The 26,838-nt window shown below is 40.7% G+C and overlaps 1 protein-coding gene across 1 annotated transcript in view; it reads left to right on the forward strand.

The window, feature by feature from the left end:
* SND1 (staphylococcal nuclease and tudor domain containing 1) overlaps positions 1 to 26,838 on the forward strand; it is a 379,862-nt gene that overhangs the window by 109,268 nt on the left and 243,756 nt on the right. The window lies entirely within an intron of this gene.

The raw sequence follows: 26,838 nt of genomic DNA on the forward strand, positions 1-26,838 counted from the left end.
ATTTCTAACTCTGCTTTCTAATCAGCACATGAATTTATATTGACCATTTTATCCTTTGGCCAAACTATCATAAAATCTCCATCTCTTGGTTCTTGTCCTGTTTGAAGACAAAACTGAGTGGAATCTTAGTAATTCGTTTTTTGGGGTTAATCTTCACAAGCAAGACGTAACTTTTGAAATTGCCCTAATAAAAAGATCTGCCCGTTTTCCTTGTTCACTACATGCCAACTTTGATCATCTGTAGAAATGAAAGTTTATATTTGTTTTGTTTTCACTTAAGATTTGATGGTGGTGGTTGTTTTTTAAAAGATGAGGAACATATGGGGCAGTGATGTTTAAATGAGAAGATGAGTGTGTTTGAAGTTTCATATCATGGAGACCAGACCATGCAGAATGCAGTTTCCTGGGTAAAACAAGAATCTTTATAAAAATACTCCTATTAGTCAGCATATTAATTGTCCACTTAATCTTGAGACACTTTCTTGGGAATAGAGTAGCAAAGACCTATAATTTTAAGTATTCAGTAAAATGTGTGAAAATGGCATTACCTGTATAAAAGGGTGTGGTGAAGAAACTAAGAGATACTTCTGGTGTGTGGTTCCAGTCACTGTGCCATTTAGACATTCAAGTGCAGTGGGTGATAACAGATAGTGGGTATTTCTTCAAACCAAGGGTTCGAGGCATCTATGGCACGGTCACGGGAAGGAGGATATTGGGGTGATGTTCACTTTCCAGGCCAGTGCTTATGCAAACACGGTTCCATTAATTCCAGCTCAGAACAGAATTTTCTACTCAGGGACAGATGAGTTTTACGAGTGTGCTGGTCCTTTATCCTTCGGGACCTGTGGGTTCAGGCAAAGCACTTGCTACTTTTGTTGTCAACCCTGAACTGTGACAGCATTTCTTCTGTAGTCTCCCAGATGATCACCTCCTAATTTTTAGTCCCTAGAGCCCTTTTCATCCTTGTTCACAAATAGTGAATTTTATAGCTATTAAGATGTTACATCAAGAGGAAGGTGGAGGCCTTCATGTGGCAGAAGGGAGATTGAACATAGGGAAAAACTGTATTGTTGTTAGACTAATATCTTAACATTATATAGAAAATACCATTACAGAGTTAGAAATGGAGGCTGAAAAACTCTTAAGGAAGAGTTGTTAAAGTTGTTTGACTTAAGGCACGATTCAGTAGAGGAAGCCACCTTGGAATTGATGTTCTTTTAGCCAGTAGTGCAGACTGGGGTGTCTGCTGTTCTTCCTGCTGGCTAGGATAAATGGAAGGGCAATTTTGGTGTCCATATTTGGGGACAGAGACAGGAGTGGGCAGCAGGAAAAGGACAGCTGCTATACTACATGAAATTGGATGTCAACGTTCTTGATTTCAAAAACACATGAGCACAGTATGCCCTAGAGTAGAATGTATTTCAAGGTGTTGAAAGGGAATGTGCAGTAGATTTGACAGCTTACAAAAGAAAATCAGTTGGGATTTTTTGGGTTTTTTTTTTTTGCGATTTTTATACTATATCATAGACATTTTTGACACTTGTAGAACAATGAACTTCCATACATTTCATGAGAAAGAGGAGAAAGACACTGGTTTTTGTTGTCCATTATCTGTCCCGTCCCCCCCCCCCCCCCATAATGGATAAAGGTACCTTCCTTTGCTCACAGCCATTCTTGCTCAGCCTGGTGGCTCTGTCAGGCTTTCTCAGGAGTTTGCCTTTGATGTTACACCTTGCCTCTTGCCCTCCACATTACACATTCTTGACCCTAATTGGTCATATTTGGCCAGTCCCTTTTACGTGTGTCTTGAAATCACTTGCCTTGTTCTTGTTCTCTTGTTTTAGTGACTTCTGAATTGAATGCTGTAGAAAGGACAGTTTGTGGTCAGTGAGTTTATTTCTGTGATTTGGTGATAACTAATCTTGGATGAGTTATTCAACACCTCTGAGCTCTGGCTTCCTTATCTGTGAAGTTGATAACATTGTTGAAATCTTAGTCTTTGTGAATATGAAATGGGTCTCGCATAGTGCCTCACATATTGTGTATTCAAATATTAAGCAGTCACTAATTAACTCTTGTCAGTTTAGCTTACTTAGTAGCTCTGGCTCACTTTGGATCCCCAAATAAGAAGGTGCTTTAAAGCAGCCTCTGGCTTTTCATTTTGCACATCCATCTAGCCAGGAGCTGCTGCCTGCTTCCCTTGGGTCTGATGGTTTTTTTTTCCTGTTGAAAGACTTAGACTTATAATCTTGGCTTTCATTTTGAATGGCCTATTCTCAAATGTCATTTTAAGTTGATTTGTTATGCTAATGGCTTAACAAATAATGTGCTTTCTAATTAGTCCATATGTAATAAGCAAGGTACCCATCTGCATACTTGCACAGGAAATTTTCTGTGCAAAGCTCAGCTTTGCACCATGGGGGGGGGGGGATTGCTGCAGCACATCTGACCTGAGCGGTAGTGACATATTACACTAGCGTACATCATGAAAGCCGGGGATACATGGTGGTTGTAGTCATTCAAAATTGCTTCAGACAATGTGCTGTTGAACAGAACACCTTTTGAGTAGTTCTGGTCCTAATTACATCTTTTCTCTGCCACTATAATAGCCTCCTAACTGGCCTCTCTATCTCCAGTTGTCCCCTCTCTAAATTCACTTCTATATTTGGCTGCTAGGTTAATTTTCCTGAAACAACGTACCTCAGATTCTGCCTCTTTCCTTATCCAAAACTTTTAAAAAGCTTCTCATTTCCTGGAGGAAAGAGCCAAACTTACAAAATCCTGTGATGTGGCCTAAGTGTCCAAACTCTTTGTATGATACTTGCTTTTAGAGTGATTCTTAATGGTGGGAAGTTGGAAATATGTAGCAGTGTGTGTGGGTTGTGTTTTTGTTTGTTTGTTTTGTTTTGGACACATCACTGGGGGACATTTTTACTGGATAGGGGGCCAAAAATACTAGATGGGACAGTCCTACCAATGGAAGATTTGGCCAGAAAGGGTGTGGTGTATGAGCAGTATGGCTCAACTTTGACAAATTGGGTTGTGCTTTTTCCATACATGCTTCATGCTTTCTTTCCTTTCTACTTTCCTAATCTGTCTCTGCTGGGATTATTTTTTCCCTTTATCTGTGTACCAGTGTTACCCACTCTTCAGTGTTCAGATATAGGACCATGGCCATGAAGCTTGCTCAGATCCATTGTGTCAGGAGCAATCTCTCCTGCTGAGCCACCATTACACTTAGCTCATGACTTATTTTACGGTGCCATTTTTTATTTTGCGTTACAGGCACTTGCCTCATCCCAACGTGACCAAAGCAACCATCGGAATTCCAATGGAAATCAATTCAGCACTGTTTTCTTTGACATCTCTAATTTGTACTTAGTCACCTGCCTCTTCAAAGATGGCTTCCTTTGTGATTTTCCTCCTTGTCATGAAAGCCTATCCCAGTGCTCTCTGTTTAGGGTCTAACTCACTGATCATAATGACACCATTAGTTTCATCTCTTACTAGAACTTTTTCAGTGCCTTATCTGAAATCCTTAATTTTAGACCCGCTTTTATCTAGTTTGGTCATTTAGAAGATCAGAGCATCAGGCAGTCTAGTTCGTAAAGAATAGGTTTCACAAGGCACTGGGATTTAGTACCCTAAGCTACCCTGTGGCTGAAAGCTGAGTTCTCTATGATTCCGACAGTATTTAGTTTTATAAAGTTTTATAACATCTTTGTTAGGCTGCACTGCCGAGTAACTGTCACATTGCCCAGTCAGTGAGAAAGCTTGCTAGATTCGTTCTGTTGGACATCAAGGAGTAAAACTAGGACTGGTTATTGGGAAACATATTTCAGCTTAATATGAAAAAAGAACGTTCTAAGAAAGGTGCTCAGTGAGAGAGTAGGCTGTCCCAGGAAGTTAGAGTTTCCTTTCATCAAAGGCGTTGACACACGGGCTGAATAACCAGATGGTAAGAATGTTGCGGAGGGGATTTAACACTGCATAGGAGGCTAGACGTACACTTAAGTTCCCATCCAACCCTCAGACCCTGTGATTCTATGGCTTATAATTCATGAAAAGGATGGGACTGATTAAAGTTCCCATAGAAACAGTGCATGTGCTCTTAGATTTCCATACATTCATCACCAGTGAGGTAGCTGGTTCTTGACACACCACGTGGCAATGATCCTGCCTTTTTTCCCTTTATTATACTAGTTGATATAATTGAACTATCCGTCAAGAAAAATGGAAATTGGTTTACTGCCTATGATATTGAATTACTGCCTATGATACAGAAATCGGGGTTGGAACTTTATTTGATGATTTGATTTATAAGTCCTACGTTTTATCCCAGGAATGACCTTTGGCTAGCCTTAGAGCAAATTAGGCAGATGTTACATATTTGATAGAGATTTCTTTTCTCTTAGTAATAATTAAAGTAAAAGCAATTATAATGAAATGTCATTCCAATAATAATGAAAATATTCAAAGTATGTTCAGATTTGTAATCTCATAAAATACATGTTGATAATTACCTGGCTTATTCATAGTTTTCCTTTCATAGAGGGGAAACCCAAAATACTGAAATAGGGAATTATTTGCAGAGCCAAGACCAGATTCCCATTTTCCACTTAAGACAAATATCCACGAGATTTTGACCAGTTCCTTTCAGGTACCTTTGTGATCAAGCTACAATATCTATGATCCTACTCAAGTCTGCACATTTTTTATAAAGGAGGCAAAGGCAAGTTTCCTGCCCTGCCTGGCAGGATCCTGAGTAACAGTCAATACCTTATTTACCTGTCTGATTTCCTGTTGTTTCCTGATTGCCTCTCCCAGGCCAGGGAGATTAATTTAAACATGCTGACCTCCTTTATTGGTTGTTGAGGATGATTACCTTTGGGGTCTGATTTCCAGGGGGAAGAGGGAAGTTAATTTAAAAAGATCTTAATCAGAGTAGTAGCTTCTGATACATGTGTATAAGTTTGAAAACCACTACTAGGTCCTACATCCTGACATTGACCTGCACTCTCTTCCTGGGATTCTGATAAGGTACTGGTTTCAGATGAGATGAGCAGTTCCTTTGAGGTTAAGCTCTCCAAGCTGTTTAAAGATGTCTTATTTTTCTGTTTAAACCTCTTCCTGTCATAGGTTACAGCCCTTTGGGGGCAGATACAGGCTGTTAGTTTGCTGAAAATAGAACTTAATTGGCTACTGTACAAAGTAATGATTTTTTAATTTGGCAAGAGAGTCGTAATTCAATCAGCCCATTAGGTCCTTGAGGTTGTACGGAAGTTAGAAAACGTAACTGAAACCCCACTTGAAACAGTGCTCCTCAGCAGACCAGGTCTGTAGACCTCGGTGTGTGATTGTGGGTGGTGTACCCTGGAGCTTCTGGCCACGGGTATAGCTGGAGGGGCGGTGTCAGCCCCAGCTCTGAGGAGTGCCAGCCAGCGTGTTCAGAGGCCTGACCTGAGTTTTTCAACTGCTGTGGAAATATGAAGGACTTGAACTGTCTAGTAGGTGAGGCGTTCTCTTTTTCCTCTTGACTTTAGGTTTTCCTCTTTTGTGAAATAGGAGGGAGGCCCACTGGGGTAGTATAGTAATGCGTGTGGCCAGTGATTTCCTCTTTTAATTCAACAAAGATTGCAGGTGTGTGGGTACTTGGGGGTAAGCACATGCTCATAGAAAATTGGGGAGGGCAGTCAGTTTGGCTGTATTTCCTTTAAAGGGCAGTGATCAGCTCACCTCTAACGAATGCATGAACCACTTTCCAGCGTGGCACCCTTTTTCTTTCGGATATCTTTTGAATATGTAGAGCTCAAGTTACTATTCCCAGCAGACATTGAACCAGATGTGCCTGCTATTACAGAAGTGAATCTTGCAGCTGTTACATAACCTCTTTAATATCCTTATTCTAGCTTCTTCAGCCTTTTTTAGGTTTTTGAAGCCTTATTAGATACGAACAATTTTTGCCCAAAGGAACCGGCTTCCTCTCCCCATTGACTGACAAGATATTGGTCATCAGACAATGAGTTGCAGAATGTTGTGATTCTTGTTTTCCCCTGGTGAATATTTGGATTAACAGAATAACAGCAGCTTGTGCTATAGCACAGTTGTTTGGTGTCATAGGGAGATGAATTTCTTTCCATTTTTAACTTTTATGTGCTGGGGCTTATTAGAGAGGTTGGGTGCTCTTAACAGGTGGATAATCAAGGTTGCCAAATGTGAAGGGAGTGGTGATAAACCAAGCATACTTGTATGTTCCTGGGGACTTCTGTAGCATCTGAACTTGAACTTCGACTGAGCCTCTCTTTGCTCTTTGTCCTCATGTGACATTTCATGACCGAAGTTTCTCTCTAGCCATGATTAGATCTTTTTTGCTCAGCCTTGAAGACTTCTGAGGTTTTCTCTGGACTTGGTTGTGACTTTAGTCATGTTATAACATACTATAATTTGGATTTGGATAATCAGTGTTCATGAAGGTGGGAACGTAGCCCAATTATTTTGACATTTTTGTTGTACTGATAGGAAACATGTTAAACTGAAACCTTTGGATTTTTAAATATTTATCGCTAATGAAACTGCATCTAGATGGTATTGCTGGGTATAAAGAAAACCAAATGAACAGAAAGGTACTGACTTTTGTGTTTCTACATGTGGGTCATATTATTATGACTCCAGTGCTTTATACATATTAACCGATTGAGGCTTCAGAATATTATCTCAGAATTCTTCCTCCCCCTGCTGTTGAAATCTTCATCCTTTGTCTTATTTATTCAAGCTTTTTACCCCACAGTTTCAAATATCACTCTCTTCAATCTATCTTCTGACACTGCTGCTCAGTTGGTCTTCGTAAAATTCCAGTCACGTCTCTCCCTGTCCCAGAGAGTCTTCTCTGTTTCTAGATTCCAGAGGTTAACATCTCTGCCGGCCAAACAGCACTAGGCCCTTGGCGAGCTCTCCCCTGGCTCGCTCTCCAGCGTTTGCTCCTTTTTGAATTCTTCATCTTTCCGGCAGTTTATCTTTTGTCTCTACTGCTGGAAAACTGTTACTCATCCTTCAAGATTGAAAACTTGAGAAAAGTGCCTCTCCTGACATCACTATTTCTTAAGAGAATGAACAGTTTATTCCCCCAAAGTAAAAAATACATGCATGTGTGTAATACGTGTGTGTGTGTGTATAATGGACAGTCCATCAGTCTGGAATAATTTACTATAAATTTGTTCAAGCCCAAACTCAACACATTGCTGTCCCTTTTTTTCATTTTTGAAAATGGGGGGCGGACTTCGCTACAAGTAGTAGCGTACACACTTGTGTTTTTTGAGTCTCTTGTGTACGTAGTGAAATTGACATAAAGTCTAGAAATGTGAGGTTGTGAAGAAAGCAGGAAAAAAAATTTTAATTCTGTTTATTGAAATGAAGGATATTAGAAGAGCAGTGCGAGAGTAGAAAGACCTGAAGAAACCTGGTAATCATGAAAGGGAGCTGACTTAAAGGAGGGCATGGTAATTGACCAGTGGAAGAGAGGAAGGGGTTAGACAGAGTGGAAATTAATTGGAAGATGAATGGCCCTGAGAACAACGGTGAGACATGAAGCCCTCCCTCAAGACTGTTTAATGACCATTTGAGTTTTGTGAGTTGGTTCTCAATTACTCAGAGACAAAAATGATATTGATTCATTGTCTGTGTTCTGATGCATGCTATTCAAAGAGGAAAGAAAGAAAATTCTTTATACAAGTTTATTAGCAGTGAGATGACATTCTTTAAGAAATATCATCCGTGGTGGCCACTGGGGAACTTGAGCCATCTAAGCCTTTTGGCCTGAAAGTAATTTAACAATTCAGTATCTTTCTGGGTGACTCTAATTGCTAGGTGTTCGATAGTCATGAAATTTAGTTAGTATTCTTGCTGTTGAATTGATTTTTAATGTTTATTTGCAAAACCTTAAATGTGTGTCCACAGCCTTGAATGCTTTCCCAGAGTTATCCATTGTATACTCCCTAGATATGAAATATCAATTTTACAGGCTAGCAAAATGGTATTTAATGGTGGCTGACAGGATAGTGTTTAAGAGCAATATGTATTGGATACTTAAATTTTTCTATTATTTGACTCTTGGCACAGATCATTGAATTTAAGTTGTACTGAGATTGCAGAAGATCTGGCTGCCTTCATAACCCAAGCTATGCAGCATGTTTATTTAGTCTCAGGACCTTCCTGTGTCTTTCTGCTTTCTAAGCATGTATAGAAGAAAATAAAACAATTTTGGTTTCTACCTTCACATCTACTTGCATTAGGAAAGATGTCTGAAAAAATGGTAGGGACATTTTTAGGACACTTCTTGAAGCCTGAGGCACACCAGTTTTTTTGTGATTAGTTGACATCAGTTTTTTCCCCCTTCTCTGATGTTTGCTTTCTTTGATTATGCTTCAAGACCCAAAGTTTCACCACATTTCAACTTAAAATTTTGAGGCTAAATTTGGTAAAGCTGCAGCTGTAAAGGATGTTCTGTTTCATACCCATATCATTTTGTCTTGAATTTCATTTTAAATTGATCACTATATTTTAGGCATATGCAATGTCGTCTTAATGGCTTCTTGGATAAAATACATTGTTCAGTTAGATAAGTAAATGAAATCGTCTGGGTTACCGAGCATGACTCACTTAAAATCTCATTTGGAGCAATTTCTCTGTCCACCCTTTGTTAACCATCTATCCTACTGGTTTTTGTAGTACTGGGACTTGCGCAAGAGTTAAAATGAACCACAGAGGTCTGTATTTGGGGTATCAGCCCCCTCCTCAATTCAAGGACTTTGCATCTTTTTTCTTTCTGCTTTTCCTTTGATCTGTTTTTGGTTTTACTTTCATCCTTTGCTGAAGGTTTCTTAACTGCTTGTTTATTTTTTTCTTAGAAAAGTATGAGCATATGTGTTAAATTACAAGGAATTTTGGAATGATTAAATGAATGTGATATCATATACATACCCCATATGGGTTGTCTGAGTAAGATTCTCTTTTATGATAGGCCAAAATTTGCATATTTGCTTATAGTTTCTCCACCATGTCTTTGTGAGGCTGCCTCTGGTATATACGATAAGCTTTCCGTCATGGTCATGCGTCCATCTGCTCATTGGAACCCTTTTCTACTTAATACTCTACCCAGCCACTCATAATTCTTAGATTATAATCTTGGTGTAGAATGTCGAGCAATAATGTCTGTTACCACTGAACACTGTGTAAACCTGCTGAAAAAGTCATCAGTGTTTTCTTTCTCCTTTTGAAGAGTGTAGCTCTACTGGTGTTAAATAATGATCTTTTAACTTCACAAAAGCATTGGAAACACAAAGGAAAAAGGTACGGCTCCTCATTAGAATCTTCCGGGAATGCTGCAAATAAAATTGACTATTGGTAAATCAATTTATGTTGTAGAAGCATTGGGAAAAATAACTGTAAATGGGTTTTTAAGTTCTTATTGTAGAGAGGAGTCTTAAAAGCACAAATAATCAGTAATATTCTGTTAACATTGGGATTTTTTTTCCCCTGCAGTAATTTCAAACAGAGCTATTTGATTTCAATTTGGATTGATTAACCAAATAGTCAGCTAAATGCTTGCAGACAGGATGAAGTGGTGGTAATTTACCGAGTATGAACACATCACCATTTGGAGATTAAATCTATATTCTTTGAGAATAATCCCAGACCAAAACTTTATTGCTAAAGCCTATAACCTAAATATTTCCTGTGGATTAAGCTAGATTAAATTGTTATCTATCCCGTCTGTTCAGAATTCATATGGATGAGGCGCAGTTATTTTATATTTAACTTCTGATTTTGCAGGTTGAATGAATGGAAGTTCTAGAAAAGGCTGGGAAGATTTGAGGGGCCAGTGAAGGAATCAGGGTTGTAGGATGTGGTAGTGGTGGCAATGATGAGTCAATATATTTTCATAAAACAATATATTAACTCCCCTTCTCCAGTTGTTTGGTGGGGAGAGGGGGGCAGCACAGGTTTGAGACACCATCTATCAGAGTCCGATTCTATCTGGCATTTCACAGTAATAGCAGACATAATTGCCCTCTGAGTTTGAAGGCTGTGTGGCTTTCTTGATAATAATGGGAAATTGGTTATTCGTTTGAGTGCTGCTGTTTAGTGTTGATGTTTTAATGTCTCACAGGATTTCTGTTATCTGTCTGCAGACACAGGGGCATCTCTACCTTGAAATCTGGCTTCGTTTATTTTCCTTCTCTCTTTGTCGTCTCCGCCCCCCGCATCCCCCCACCCCCCTGCCGCCCCAGCTTTCAATTTGCATTAAAACTTAAACAGCTTAGGCCTAGAAAAAACAAGACATTTACACAGTGGCAGATTTATCACTTTTGAATTTTAAAAAATGAGCTATAAAAGGTTTCTTTTACATTTTTAAGGTTTCCAAGCAATAACCCATATCTGTGCAGATGGACAGTTACATTGGAGGAGGGGTAGACAGAAGGGTTACACTCATTAAAACATTTTCTGAAGAGATCTATCTTCTGTTTCCTTTCTGTGACCCGATTTGGTGAAGATATTTCCACCTCAAAGGAGGATCTCAAGAATACCATATATTCTCATTTTTAGGTGAATGGATGTAGCTTTGATGTATCATCCCCTTACTTGAATGTGAATGTTAATGTTAAAACATGGCAAATTTTCAAGGAATTGTGGGGAATTGATCCGTTCTATGTAACATTTATAGATCAATAGGCATTTAGAGATAGAAGGAACATTATTTAGATCCAGCCACTTTTTTTTTTTTTTTTCTATCAGAGGAGGAAATTGAAGCCCGGAGAGATTAAGTAATTTTATTCAACAAACATTAATTGAATGTGTACCATATGTCAGACCTGATTCTAGGAGCTGAGGGCTACAGGGCTGAATACATTTAAGTCCCTGTTAGAGATAAATACATAGTTCTCAGATTGTACAGTTTGTAATTAGAAGGATAGGAAGTAGAATATTTATGAGTCATTCATTATCAGAGCTATATATGACAAAAATTATGTCAGCCTTCCGTCCTTCCCCCTACCTTTATTAAATGATCCAATAAAGATGATTTTCACTGATTTACTTGTTTTGTGGTACTAAATCTGGTGTTCTCCCTTGACTTCCATGCTCCTTTTGGCCACCTCTTTGTTGAAAGATGAGTGGACACGAGCCATCTCTATTTTAGCAGCTGTTCAACCTCCTAATAAAACCGTCTGAAATTGCTCTTGCTGAAGTTATCGCCATCTTGAGGGGGCACGTTTCTGTCCTTACTGTGACCTCTTTGAACGCGCTGACTCTGTTAGATCTTCTTAAATTCCATTCTCCCGTGGTTCATCGGTGGCCTGATTCTCCTGCCTCTTTCCCTTTTTCATTTCCCTTTGAACTTCATCTGCCACTTCTCAGTTGCCCAGAAGGGCCACACTGTTGCGCATCTCTGTAGCAACTGGCCATCCTTCAAGACTTAGCTCACATCTCATCTCCTCATGAAGCATAGCTGACCTTTGTAAAAACTGAGGCACTTCCATTTCTCATCTCTTCTTAGAGTCTTATATTTATTTACCAGTCCTGTAATTTTGTGGTCTGTATATCAAGCTTCTCCTTTTGAGCTCTTTCTCTCTGGAGGACAAGGGGCAATTTTTTCCAGCGACTGGCACATGTTGATGTTTTTAAAATGTACTTTAACCCAGAATGACTTCTCCCTAGCTCAGGGCACCCTTTCCCTCCCCAGCAGTCTGCCCCTTTATTTCTCCACCCCTCTCCTAGGTTCTATGAGCTAGGCCAGTACATTGCTGCCAAGAAACAGCCTGCGATGACTTGCTGTTAAGGGTAGATTGATAGTGCTATCAATTGTCAGTATATTAATCCACTTAAGAAGCTTAAACATAACCCTTAGTTACACTCAAATCGATTGACAAATCTTTTTTAAAAATTCATAAATTATACATGTATAAACTTGAGCCTGTCCCCTGTCTGATTAAATCTTAGTTCATAATTAGTCTGAGACAAATAACTGAAATTTTTTACAGCTGAAATACGGAGATTTTTCCAGTTCTCAATACAGTAGTGAGTAGCTTACATAATGGTATTGTTTCTATATTTAATGATAACCTAAACATTTACTGTTCACGTGTGCTGGGCAGCACCCCCTCCTGCAAAAAAACAGGTTTTGCCTTTAAGGAAATGTAGTATACTACAATTTAGAAAAGAGCATGCAGAATGGTTTTCCCCAGTGCCTAATTCTCTGTGTCGCATGGCCATACTAGTGCTTTTGGGCCTGTTAATAAGCTGATCCGTTTGCTGAGCTGGAATGTTTTTCTGTTGTTTCCCCATTTCATTTGGGTAGCTGATCCTTCATCCTTTGCTGTACACTTGTCCTTGATTAAAATTAGATCAATAAAGCTAAATCAAGGTAAAATGAATGTCCTCAGTAGAATTAGTGACCATACATTACCATTAAACTGTTCAGAAGGAAATTTTGGGTGATTTCCTTTGGTTTTTGTTTTGTTTTTACTTAGAGCCTTTTATTTCTTATGTGTACCAATAACAAATCTGATGCATTATACCTTATTTTTTGGAAGTAATGGAGGTGGGGGTGTGGATTTTGAAGCTGCTGATTCCAAATTTTTTGGGTTTTCTTTTCCCCCCTGTAACCTCCTGGTCTTGGGTTGTATTCAGATTTGTAAGATTTATTAGGTGAACATTTTGCAGCTAAGTGGCAAGATGTTCTGGCTTCTCATTAGCAGTGACCCTGGATAGTTTTCTCTCATTCAGCAACATTTGTTAGGAGCCACCCAGCATCCTTGTCATCCAGTGGTGAGGCTGAGCTGGGGTTCTGGCTGAGGAGGTCACCTTGTACATATTTCCATGTTGGGGGAGGGGAGTGCTTTGTATGGAATGCTCAGGCTGACTGGGTTTCGTTTCTTTTCTTTTTTTTTTTTTTTTTTTTTTTTTTTTTGCATATGAGCTCCACTCTTACACTACAAAGAGCCAATCGTTTGAAAGAAGAAAATGACTTCTTTTGCTCTAAGCTGGAGAGGCATCATAGGGTCCTTAGGTGTCTGGTAATAGAATCCAGTGGCCGTGGATTTTGGAATCATTTAGAGTTCAATTTTTGTCCCTGCCATTTTCTCCTGTTGTGAGCTTGCTTCTGAATTACACTGAGCCTCTTTTCCTTCATCTGTAAAAACATAAAGATAATATTTGCTGACTCTTGAATTCTGTTGGGGATTGAATGAGTACAATGGGATTAAAAAGGAGAGTCAGCTGATGTTTTTAAGCTCAAATAGCCTCTAATCGACTATGAGATGTAAGAAACACCTATGCTGTCTTGGGTCACATGAGCCAGGAGAGAAGACAGGATATTTGATTAGAGAGCTCAGAGAAGGCTTCCCAGGATGGTGGGTGGCATTTGAGTATGGCATTGCAAAACGTCTGGCATTTGAGTAAGCAAAGTCTTTTGCACTGAGACAGCAGTCACATCCAGGCACAGGAAATAACACAAAGAGGAGAGTAGAAGATTCAGCCATGGGGCTGGTTCAGGAAGAAAACAATTTGGAATATAGTTCCTGGGATCAGAAGTGGGGCTAGCATGTTTGAGTATATCCACAAGTAATACCTTTTGTAGCTGCTGAAAGATTAAGATTCATACCTGCAAATTCTCATGTTAATAACTTGAATTTCGAATTTGATAACATGCTATAGCTTCTCCCAGATTAAATCAAAGTAGTGTCTTTAATGAGTTCCACTTTTTTCTTTACTGTGGTTAAAAAGCACATAACATAAAAGTGTAAGTATATTCACTTTGTTAGATAGATCTCCAAAACTTAGTCGTCTTGCAGAACTGAACCTTATACTCATTAATTAGTTCCCTTCTCCCTTCCCCTCAGTCTCTGGTAACCGTTGAGCTCCCCCTTTTTTCCTTTTTCTTTTAAGATTCCACATATGAGTGATATCATATGGTATTTTTCTTTCTCTGGCTTACTTCACTTAGTGTAACAATCTCCAGGTCCATCCATGTTGCTGCAGATCACACCAGCTATTTTAACAGAATCGACTTAACATAAGGAATCATTAATCAGATATGGGGATATTAAAAAGGCAACAAGAGAACCCTAAGGGTCACATGGAGGTTTTAACTACACGACACAGCTACAACCTCTGGGTACGAATAAGAAATTGAAATAGAAAACTTGGGGCACTTTGGAGTACCGATCCATTGGAATTGGAACTCAGATCTTTGAGCTGATGAAGGTTGGAAGAGCAGCTCCTTGGAGTTGGGATCCAGACCTCCCAGGAGGGGCTGCCAGTTGATTGGTTCTCGTGCACGTGAGGAGGTGTGGTGAGATTTTCTGGGAGCGCTGGGAGAACTACTAGCTAGACTCAGTCGCTGTCACTGGAACAAGCTGCCATTGCTGAGAGGGACAGTATTGCTCTGGAGAAGCCGACTGGAATAGGAAAGAGTGTGTCCCTTCTTCTTCCTGTCCATTCTCCCTCTAACATCCCCTATTGGCAGAGCCTAACAGGGGACCAGCTGGCAAAGCTGAAATGTGGTTGGCAGTCTTCCCACCCTGGCACCACAGAGTGGAATTTAGAAAAGACTAGGTTTGAAACTGAGTGACAGTAGCTTCATAACTGGCACCAAGACTGTGTCTAACTTCCTTAATCTCTGTGAGCTTCCCAGGAGCTGGTGACTTTGGGTTGGCATGCATTGTGTGCGGAAATGAATGGACCCTTGCAGGTCTAGGAGGGTTGGTGCATGGAACCAGATGGGAGTGAGAAGCCTGTGGATCATCTGTCAATTCTTGCTCCCTCAGTTGTTGGGAGGCAGGCGATAGAAACCAGCCTGGGCTCTTTTGGGGTCTTTGGACCTTGGGCATGCTCTTACCCAGCTTCTCAGTTGAGTTGCCCTGGGGATTAGAAATAATATGAGGTGTAGCAATTTAAAGTGGAGACGACCTTTGGTTTTAAGGGAGTTAAGTTGGAAGGCCAGCAGTAGGCAAGGAAAGTGTGTGGTTATCAACATGGGGTGATGATGTGATTGACCTAAAAACATTGCTAAATAGGCCCAATTAAAGTGACATTACATAAAGGGCAGAAGCTCAGGCTACGTTCTCCCAGACCAAGGCCCTGGCTTCAGGTCCTGTGTCCTTCCCCAGGGACACAAACAGCTGTGGGTGATAACCACTGCTGAGGGTGAGATGCCCCCTACTCACACCCTCCTGCCCCCCCTACTCCATCTGGCTGTTCTGGAGACTTGCTTGCTTGTCTCCTTGTTCACTGATGCCAACAACTGGCACAGAGTAACCCCAGCACGTTCCCCAGTGTGTTTCTTCCATTTGGGTGAAGGTCTTGTCTCTTTCCCAGGAGAAGCCTCCGCCAGGTATGGATGCAGGCTTGTCGAGGTCCCTTCCTGCAGCAGGAGCAGGCATGTGATATATCTAGAATGAAATTGCCTTGCTGCCTGTGTGCCGGGGCTGAATGTGCTGTTCATAGTTCTGGTAACTTCACTTGCCCATATTTCTTCATGGTAGCTGTGGGTGAGAGATGTCAGAGTTTTCTGATTGATGATAAGTAGACTGTGCAGTACAAGAGAGTCATCTTTGTTCTGCAGGGTTAGAATATCTGTCCTGAAAAAGTTCAGGCCCCATTTTACTGAATATTTAAACACAGGCCGAGAGTACTTTGAATTTTGTAGATTAAAATATGTGGCACTAGATCTGGCAGCCTGATTTAGACCTTGGAGTCTTGCAACTGGCAAGGCAGGAACCCAGTGTCTAAATGGAGGCCTTAAGCTGTGTGCTTACATAATTCAGTCTCGTTTTCGGAAATGCACCACAATTTATTGCACCAATTTGACTGGGAATCTGGCTCAATTGGAGGTTCCACTGGCACCAGTTAAGTAATGGTGTCATATCCTGCATCATTTTCCCTTCTGTGTTGTTCCAGGAAGAAACTTTAATAATAATTATTATTTTTTAATATGGTGGAGAAGGGAAGGCATTCACAAAGAAGCATTTCTCTAACAGAATGATACTCTTTTCAGGACGGGCTCACCCGATCCTGCCGTCTGTTCCAGAGAAAATTGCTTTCCTATTGTAAAAGATTTATTTTCTTTTCCTCCCTTCTCTTGGAGAGAACTGTGGGAGGGCCGGTGGCACATCACCACACTGGATGGGTTTCATCTGGCTTGCAGCCTATGCTTTAAGTAACAGGGTTGTCTCTTCCGAGGGCATTGGTTCTCCATTTTTAGCCCGGGGATGAAGGGTGAGAAATGTGGGAAAAGGTTTCCCCATTACTAGAAAACATGATTTAGGGCCAACTGGTTAATTATGAGCTTCGAGTGAAAAGGAAAAGTCCCAGAGAGGCAGAGCCCGTTGAGTTATACCGGTCCCTGCTAGCATCTGTGACCTCGCAGACCTCCAGGCTTGCTCTTGTCCTTGAAGAGTGAGCCCACACCTTCCCATCACCCCCCACCCCCATTTTCTTCTCTACTTTTAAACTCTGGTTTTTTATCTATAGATTTTTTGTGTCCTTCTCAGTGAAGGGTTTCCCATGTTAACACTGAAGGTTGCATTGCAATCCATCTTCAGCACTGTTAGCTCTGTGGAAAGAGGCCTACTAGAGAGATTTTGTGTTTTCGTTCTTCTCAGCTTCATTTGTTCATTTGAGCAGCACATAGAGTGCATCCTTCAGCAAAACCTCACACCTCTTGGTGTTGCTGCGGACTACCCTTCCGAGGACCAAAGAAGGGCTTTACAGCCCCTCACTATCCTTCTCTATTCTTCCACCTTAACCACGAAGAATACTACCCCGCAGATGGCTTTGCTTAGGCTTAGTTTATCTCTAAATCGTGAATTTTGATTAGGGTGGGGGATGCTGGTACTTTTGATTCCACATTAAGGGAATTTTTTTTGTCTTATAATGTAGCTTACTATCATTTTATTTAGTGTTGAACTGTCACACTTGGTATTTTTACAGTATCAGTTCAACTTCCCTTGAATTACACATATTCTGTAAGGGTAGCTATTAGCTAATGATAGATTTGAGAGTGTGTTATTTCAAAGATCACAAGTAATTGAATTCATTATGTCAGGCTTGTAGAGAGCAGGGGATTGCCTTTAAAGTCCTAGCCAGGTCAGAAGAACAAACTAATGACTCAGACTTTGTAAAATTGGGGCTCCCCCCCCCCCAACATGACACATTGAAACTGCCAAGAGCTCTGCTTTTGCATCACTGCTTACAAAGAGCCTTGGTGTTATGGTTGTACAGAGAGATGTCTAGTCGAGAATCTTTTCAGTCATTGTTCAGGAATATGCTTATCTTTGTGTAGTATAGAGTCATGTCTGGTAATAGTTGCCAGAAGATAAAAACATTAGAAATAGTTCACGTTCAACTAGTGCTATGTAAGAGGCAGTCATTACTAATAAGAATATGAATCTGCAGTGGTATTGCCGCCTCCATCTTTTCCTAAATTTTCTTTACTGACACAGTTCCATTTACTCCCCTAATCCGAAGCGCAGTTTGAGTTTTAAAAAACCTTCTAGCGAGGCATCTTCGTATTCCCCGTTTTGTTCTTTGTGTTGGCATTTTCTAGGACTACGGCACTGTGCTAGGCGCTTCATGGGTGTTATAAAGATCTTCCTTCCTCTCTTGAAGATCCTCCCTCCTGTGGTCTGGTAGGAAAGATAAGACCTATAAGAAGTAATTAAATTACAGTAATGCGAGGCAGAAGGTGATTAGTGCTGTAACTTTGGCTTATCTCTTCTGTCTCTTGATATTTTAGCTGTTGTTAATATCCATTTTATTTGCTCTAGAACTTAACTCAGCTGAGTAGCTTTGCTTCTTAGTAACACGGGCAGGTGTGGGGTTTTTCCCACGGAGTGTCTTATTACCTGAAATGTTCCTTGAATGTGAAGTTAAGAGTTGCCTGAATTTGTACTAATATATTTAGCCCCTTCCTGATTTTTACAGGGTTTTGAAGTCTTTTCTTTTTTTGCCTGGTCTTTCACTGTAAAATCGTGTGTAACACCAGGTAATTCTTAACTTGCTGATTATTAGCAGGAGACAGGCAAGCTGGCCACCGGGAGCTGCTGGTGCAGGATCCTTGTCCAGAGCCTGGGCTTCTTGTCTCTTGATGAGCAGCGAGCTGCCCACTGACACTTGATCATTTGTTGCCATCAAATGCTTGAGGAATATTTGATTTCAGGTCCGGGGCAGCTCTTTTTGTCTGACTTCAGGAGTGCTGAACTTGAGCTTTGTTCTCTGCAAGGATCCCGTGCCCTTTCTCTCTCGTTATCCCCACCTTACGGGCTGACTCCTTGCTCTTCCTCTAGGAAAGTTGGTGCAGACTTCACTCCCTCTCGGAGGGGATCTGTATTTTCAGTGCACTTGGTGGGTGGGGGAAGTTTTTGCCCTGGGGCGGCACATGCATGATGGGGCAGGGCTCTAGGGTCTTGCTTACTTCCCATTTTCCTCCTGGGTCTGAGGGCCTTGCTGCTGGTGGCACAGCTCCTTACTTGGGAGCCTTGCCTTCTTTGGCCTTGAGTCTGTAAGGCACAGCACTGTTCTTTATTCCTCTTTCTCCTATGCCTGCGAAAGTATTTATAGCTAAGTGAAGGGACCCCTTTGGTTTGCTGTATGGATGATGGTTTTGGAGCCCTTAGAGCCTTTAAAGTGTTCTTTAAAGTCTTGACGGGGTCTTGGGGGGCAGGGGAGACCTAACGTTTGGCCCCCTTCTTCTCCTGCCCCCCTCCCTGCTCTGTCACTACAGCATCTGCGTAATAAAATAGCACGAACTTCTGAAAATACTCTTAATTGGCTAATGTAGTTGAGTGGGAGTACAGTCTCCAGAGACAGATACTTTCCTCCTTGCTTGATGGTCTTGGAAAGGTACTTTAATCTGGGGATGAGCGAGTTCCTGTGGAACAGAATCCTGCACTGTGCACTGCAGATGACGGCAAGTGAGTCTTCAAGGACGTGAGGCTGCCTAAATCTGCTTTGTGTCTTTCCCTCTTTGGGTACTGTGAAACCTGTTTCCTTCTGGCAACGTGCCAGGAAACATTTGGTCCTGTTTCTCAGGCTCTCTCTTCTCTGCCGTCCCCATGACTAGTGTAGGGCTAGACCGCTGGGTGTCTGTGTTGGGGGGCCGTGGGGGCTCAGGGCATGCCTGTCGTGCTGTTCCCTGGCGTGGGCAGGTTGGTTTTCTCCGCGTTTAGTCCTCTTTAGTGGGATTCGAGGAATATTTGGTCATTTTGTTTTCCCACCATTACTAGAATGTTTCCAGGTGTGTTATCTGTAAAGATGTTTAAGGAATATTTTGAGTTACCTCCAGCTACATAGGCAGAAATAAACCTGAATTCCCCAGTTACTTCCTTACCTATTTATTTACCCATTTTGAGATTAATAAAGCTCCTCAGTGTTGTTTTCTGACCCTCTAATCCTTTGGGCTCCCTTTTCTTTTATTTCCATTGGTTTAAATGGGGCCAAAGGGCTCAAACAGTGCTCAGAAGCATTTCTCAGAGTGTGGCCCACGGTCCGCCTTGCTGTTTATTTAAAAATACAGAATTAGATAAATGACCTCAGATCTGTGGAATCAGAATATCTGGTGTGGGCCTGGCAGTCAGCATGTTTACAAGCTCCCAGGTGACTCTGTGGCACGTGAAACCTGATGATTTACTGACAGGTGATGATTGCCTTTTGGTGGTAAAAAGCCAAGAGTGTAGTGTCCACCCTCCAGCTTCGGCCCCTGGGAGAGCTGGGATCAGAATCCCAGCTCTGCTTGTTAACGTGACGTGAGACATGTCACTTAAACCTCAGCCTCACTTTCCTTGTATAATTTGGGATCATAACCCAATTCACAGTGAATTGAAGATTCTAAGAACTGGATGGACCCGAGTGTTTTTATGCGAGGTCTGATGAAGAGTGGGCAGTCCTGTAGAAGTGACAGGTCACACAGTATGAGGGGAGTCGGGGAAACTCAGCAAGGTCTGTTTGGATTCTTCAGGGTCTCTTTCTTAGGAAATGAGGATAGTCCTTCTTTCCAGGTGTGGGGAGGCACCTCTCACATGAGGGCTTATGACCTGTTGTAGGGGGAAAGTCAGACTTTCACTGCTTCTGCTTTCTGTTTTCTAAAACACCTTTAGCTTGAACCCCATCAATAACACCAGCAGTTATTGTTATGCCTTAAATTCCAGTGTTTTTCATGTTACGTGTATTGTTAGATCCTTAAACATGAGGTCAGCAGGATCAAAAAACACTGCCAGAAAAATCAAGAAATGTGAGGGCTCTCCAGGGGCCGAATATCTCGCATAATCACGGGGTTCAAAGTCCAACCGTCTTCCATTCTCACGCCTGTGGGTTTTTATAATCACCTTTCAGATTTTTAAAGAGATTTGATTTTAATTTTTATTGTGTAGTATTCTTTGTTTCCTTGGAGATAGGTACGAAATATATTGCATTATTATTGCCTAATAGACCCTGTTTACCTTTAAGAGAGATTTTACTGGGAGGAGGAAATAGAGCTAATTGAGAAGTTAAGCATCTTTTTCTTTGAAGCAACTCCTGGGGAAAATTTGGGTATATGAATTTTTCATGTGTGGTCCTGTAGGTTCAGTGGGGCGAGCTGTCTTCCATTTGGCCTGGGTGGTTATTTTGAACCTTTCCCCAGCTGCTGCCTGTGGCTTTCTAGTTAGGCCTATGTTTCTAAAAAGTGCTACTGCGTGTGTTAAGGATAATAAATAGTGGATATCCCTGTGGATTCTTTCTCCTGGCGGATTGTGTCCCCTGGCTGCCACGGGAATTGAAAGGTCCTTGATTGTAAATATGCCCAGGGCATGTGGTAATGTTGCTATTTTAAGTCTATAATACAAATGGAAATCACAACCTTTGCTTATTAACATAGCATGTGTGGCAGGGCAACTGGGACTGGTCCATTTACTATTTGAAATTTTATCCATTTTAATCTGATCATGTCTTTTATTTTAATTCAACAGTCTGTTTTAAGATCTTCATAGAGTATAATTCTACTTGGCTACTTTTAATATATTTCAAGTCTGTCTGTCTGTCTCTCTTTTTAAGTCAGGCTTGTTTTTGACCCTGGTTATTTGAGAGCACGTTTGTAGTTACATTATTCCCTTCTGCCTCATGGAAAGCTACATCTATGAAATAATATCATTTGGGGGAAAGGAAAAAAAAAGGAATTTAATGCATTTCTTATGAGGTAAAGAATGACGGGTTATTCTGCCTCAGAGAGAAACAAAAGTATGAGACATTGTGAGCCAAGGGAAAGGTTGACCAAACAAGGTGTGGTAGTTTCCTATCCCTAAACATTGTTTGGCTTTAAAAAGCTCAAATAGAGGAAGGAGGGTATAGCTCGGTGGTAAAGTGGATGCTTAGCATGCATGAGGTCCTGGGTTCAGTTCCTCAGTACCTCCATTTAAAAACAAAAGCATGCCTATGTTACATAATGATACATAACACGCATTCCTTTTTCTGCCTTGATATTATACCACACTTGCTTCAGATCCTCCTCTTCTAAAGAGACAGCCTTGCGGATGAAGTTGAAAATCCCTGTGGACTCATCTCCACCCCATTTCTTTCCCCTTCCGTTTCTTCCTCTCCTCATCCTGCATCAGTAACCATTGACTTCTGTTTCTAGGTATTTTTGTACTTTTGCTGCTTACATAGCTCTAGGAATAATGTTGCTTGTGTCTGTTTTTAGTCTGTCTTTAAATCAGTGTCATTCCTCAGCTTCTTTTCCTATTCAATGTTGTTTTTCAAATTTGTTCGTTTGTGTTGCTCTCATTCAGACTAACTGCTCTGTGTTCTGCTCTTATGACTGTACTGTAAACATGGTTAACATGAGCATTGTCTTGCACGAGTGAGGTTTCTCCAGCGTATACCTACCTGTAAGTAGAATTGTTCCATGCATGGGGGTGCGTATCCTCAGCTTTAATGAAATGGTGTTGAATACCATCATGTGAAAGTGCCGCAGTAGCTGAACCGCTTCATACTCCCATCAGAGGTTAAGGGACACCTGCTTCCCCTTTGTTCTCATTTTTAGGATTTGACTATAGAATAGACGTCCTGTAGTGTCTCAGCTGACATTGCCCTGATTGTTAATGAAGTACTTTTTTTCCCCATACACTTAATGTTCAGCTGCCGTTCTTTTCTGAAATGGCTGTGCATACCTTTTGGCCAGTTTTTTTTTTCTTTCTTTCTTTCTTTTTTTCAAATTGGCCAGTTTTTCTATTGGATTGTTTCTCTTATTGATTTGTCAGAGTTCTTCCTTCCCTCCTCTACTGAATAAATCAAAGCAATGAGAATTCCCAGCAACTCTTACTTCCACATGTGTCTGCATCCACACACCTATGGTGAATTATTGATGCTCCTGTGTAAAGCCACCCCCCCCCCCCGTTATCTATTTAAAGACATTGCATTAAAAATTCTATCCTCTTGCGCATTATCAGTTACTTGCTTCCCACCAGTCCTTTGCCTGTTTTTTCTCCCCTCTAAAATGAAAAAACAGAAGTACCTTCTCTTCACCCAGCTGCTTTTGCCAGCTGTCACATAGTTTCTTTGTATCCCTTTGCAGCAGAACTTTCGAAAGTACCTACTTCTTAGTTCCCATTCTTAGTTCCAACCAGGCCTTTGCCCCTTCTGCTCCATCAAAATTAACCTTGTTGAGATACTGATGACCCACGCTTAGCTTAATCTAACATGCAAATCGTAGTCCTTGTCTCACTTGCCTGCCTGCATTGGACACAGTTCGTCTTTCCCTCCTCAATTCACTTTCTTTCTTTGGCTTCCAGGACAGAACACTCTGGTAGCTTGCTTCCTCCTGCTGAGCGAACTCATTGCTGCTTCTCATTCTCCTTTTATACATTCCTTTTCATATTCTTTACCTTTTAATGTTGTAATGCCTCATCCTCTGTCCTTTTCAGTCTCTTAGCTTTGAATACCACCTGTATGCCGACAACTCCTAAATGTATATTACGAGTTGAGAGCTTTTTCCCGAACCCCACGCTGCCTACTCAGCGTCTCCACTTGAAACTTTAATATGTCCGTAATGAACTCCTAAATCTTATTACTCGCCTCCCTTTAGTGTCCTCTCGCTGTGGTCTTCCACATCTGATGGGATGATTCCCCCTATATTTGATCAGACAGAAAACCTTGGAGTTGCCCTCAACTTCTCTTTTTTCTCATCTCCCATTCCATCCATCTACTTTCAGGATATTCCGATTCTGACCACCTCTTACCTCCCTCACTGCTCCTTCTCAATGTAATCTTCCATCATTTAGTGCCCAGATTACTGTCATCATCTCTTAATGCATCTCCTTTGTTCTCCCTTTCCCTCCTATAGTGTTTGTCCTCAACACAGTGGCCAGAGTAATTCCTTCAAATGTTAAGTCACATTTGTGTCTTTGTCTCCTGTGGCGTCTTCTGTAGCCACAATGATGTCTTTGCTATTTCTTGAATCTACCAGGCATCTCCCAACCCAGGACCTTTGCTCTTTGGCTGTTCTGCCTGCTTTTTTCCAGATGACTACATCTCATACCTTCTTTGAGCCTTTGCTAAAATGTAGTGTGATCAAGGTAGGCCTCACTGAGATGTTTACAACCGTGGCCCAGTACCCCAGTTCTCTCTCGTCCTGCTCTGCCTTTTCTGTATCTGTTTCACTTATCAGCTGCTGAGTTCATGCTTTGGCCAACCAGTTTGTTCATGATGCTTTTTCAGTAAGGAACTTTAAAATTTTTAGTGGAGCCACATTTATCAATCTTTTCATAGTCTGTGTTTGTTCAGCCTTGTTTTAAGAAATCCTGCAGGATCCCATGGTCCTGTAAGTTTTTAGCTACTTTTTTTTTTTTTTTTTTTTTTGGCTACATGATGAGCTAGATAAAATTAGTCCTGAAATGGGGTTGAGAATAAAACCTTGATTGGAGATGCCTTCCATTCCCTTTAAATGAGCACTGACCAGAGACCTCATTTTGGCAAAATAAATTCCTATAAAAAATGTCAGCCATGTCTTTAGATGCTGAGATGTGGGTGTTGGGCCTCCTTCCCAAACCAATGAGAGATAAAGGTGATGGAAGTTACCTCTAATCTGAGTCATTGCAGGGCCTATATACAGTGTCCCTTCTCAGGATGAACAGTGAGGACAACACATACTGGTTTGTGTATTATCCGCCCACCAGATAAATCAAGCATTCTTTCCTATTTTTATTTTTTCAAAAACGTTTCCATGTAAATTAGAATCTAAACTAGACAGTCCTTTTTTGCAGGCAAGATTCAGCTAAAGTCTTGTTTTCTCAGAATACATTCCATACCTCAATTGCCTCTTAGAGATTTCAAAGGCTTTTATTGTACCTGGTAATTTGGAGGAATTGCTTTTATTTTGTAGTTTCTTAGGGACTTCTAATATGTCTCTTGTAAGATGTTTGCAGATGTCGATAGCTACTAGCTCTGAAGGGTTAGAGGAACAAGATCATTCTCTTTTCACTTGTGATATCTTGTTTTTGCCTGTGTTATTAGTTCTTTCCTAGCTTCATGAGAGCCGTATAATCCGACTCTGAAGTTGCCCTGTTTCTTATAGGGATGTTTTTTGGTATACTGTTTATTTACTTTGATTCTTCTGGGAATATCTTGGCTTGGCCCTGTCCTGATGAGTGTCTTTGATGTTCAGACTGCCATGTTCACATATTTAGCTGTATCTCATCCCATAATTTCCATTTGAATGCTTACTGGAACAGTTTCTTACCATTCGTTGTTTTGGAGTTCCAGTCAAATGGCATTGCCATATGCCTCTGTGGTGTTCAGACTGCGTAGGGTAAGGTTCAGACATCAGGTTCCATGACAAATCATAAGGCTATGTAAAGGAAATATTGATTATTTTGTTTAGTTTATTTTAAAAAACATTGTTCACTTAGTCTTGTGTAATCACAGCATTACTCTCTATATAGATTGCCCTGTATCGCTAGGGGAATATGAATGCATTGACACTTCTTTATTCCTGATGGCTGATTCTGATAACCATTGATTTTGTCTTTATTAAATATCCTGTTTATTACTGGCATCTAGCATCTTCTGTCTAGCAAGCATTCTTACACTATCAATGCTTGTCATCATAAATTCTATTTTGGGCTCCTCAGTAGTGACCCACTATTTTCATTTGGTTACCTGGGCACTTATAAAATATCCAAAATTCTACACCTTGTGTTACCCAGCACTCCCTCTGGCTAGGCAGCTCTCACGTGCCCCATTTTCCAGTGTTACGTTATTTCTTTAAAGATTTTCATGTTTAGGTCCATACCTTACTTATTAGACCGTGATCAGGGCATCCCCATGACTTTGATCAGAGTTTGGAAATCCCAGTTGTTCCTGTTCAGAGTGTGTTGATTCTCACACATTATCTCTTTGAAGAGATAGAGACTCACCTTCGATTCTGAGGATGCCTTAAATTCTTCATTTCCTAATTTCCTTAGACAGATGCTGCCTTTTTTTTTTTAATCAAAGGAATTAAAGGACAGCTGGATGATGAATGTGAAGCTCAAACTTAAAGAATGGTACATTCTTGGTGATATCAACGAATTGAAATGTTGAATGGACACCAAGGCTTGCTTTGGATCTAGGAGGAAACATGAATTTTGATGCTCTTGACTTCAGTATTGTCATTGGCATTAGTTTAAATATGAGGTACCAAAATGATAAATGTTCTTTATTTGTGAGTAGTTGGCTGTTTCAGAAAACAGAATTTGAATACTTAAATAAGTATAGAATGGATTATATATAGATCTTGTTGTGTCAGATGTGAAATAGATAGCAAAGCAAAGTTGAGGCCAGGAGGGCTAGTTGTACAGGATGGAGAAGCAGTCATGTGCATCTCGGGTAAGAGTTATTCCTTAATTTTCTCTGTTCTTTCTGAATTTCTTTGAGATATTGTCTGGGCCTAAATTTCTTTCAGATATTCTCTGGGCCCTGGAGACACACAAATATGTGCATGCAGTTCTGTTCTTCAAGCATACTTGTTCTTGTGTGTGTGTGTGTGTATAAATTACTCTTCGTATTTCTTTTGTCATTGGTACATCCAAGTATTTTTTTGAGTATACCCTATGAGAGAGGTACTATACTTGAGTCTCGGGTCACAAAGAACAGCAGAAATGGCAGGATCACTGTTCTCATGGAACTTCAGGGCAAATGGGAAAGACACATTAAAGGAATCATCCCCACCATTCTAGCCAGCATCTCTTGGTTTCCTGTACACATGTTCTAGTCCTCTGTACCCCGCCCCCCAGCAAAAGCAAACTTCTCTTGATTTCTTAGGCCTGTCACCATGACTTGGAATATCGGATTCCTCATCTTTCATTCCCCCATTCACTCCTTTTGTCAGTTCCTGTTAATTAATTTCTTAAACTGGTTCTCTTTTCTCTTAAATTCCCATCCATCCCCACTTTGTGGCCTTCATCTCAACCCTTGTCATTTCAGTTACACTACTTGGAGCGCCACTTTTGGGGGAAGTTTGGGGCCCATGTAATGATGAAAAAGATCATCTTATTCCCTTTAAAGCATTTTAATTAAATATAAATACTTATTCGTCATTTACTGTATCTCTATTACTCAATATTTATAGTAATGGGAGATAATCAATTTCATATCTTGTGCTATTGGCTGTGGTCATTTCTGGATATTTGTGTGTGGAAATACTCTATTCATGCTTTTCTTCCTAGTTTTCCTGTCTTGCTTTGAGTCCCACCTTTTCAATGAAACATTTCCTGATTACTTCTATCTTTCCCCTTCCCTGAATTCTTACAGCACTTGGTCCCTAGTCTGTATCAC

The sequence above is a fragment of the Camelus ferus genome, chromosome 7 (genome assembly GCF_009834535.1).
Source record: "Camelus ferus isolate YT-003-E chromosome 7, BCGSAC_Cfer_1.0, whole genome shotgun sequence".
NCBI lineage: Eukaryota > Metazoa > Chordata > Mammalia > Artiodactyla > Camelidae > Camelus > Camelus ferus.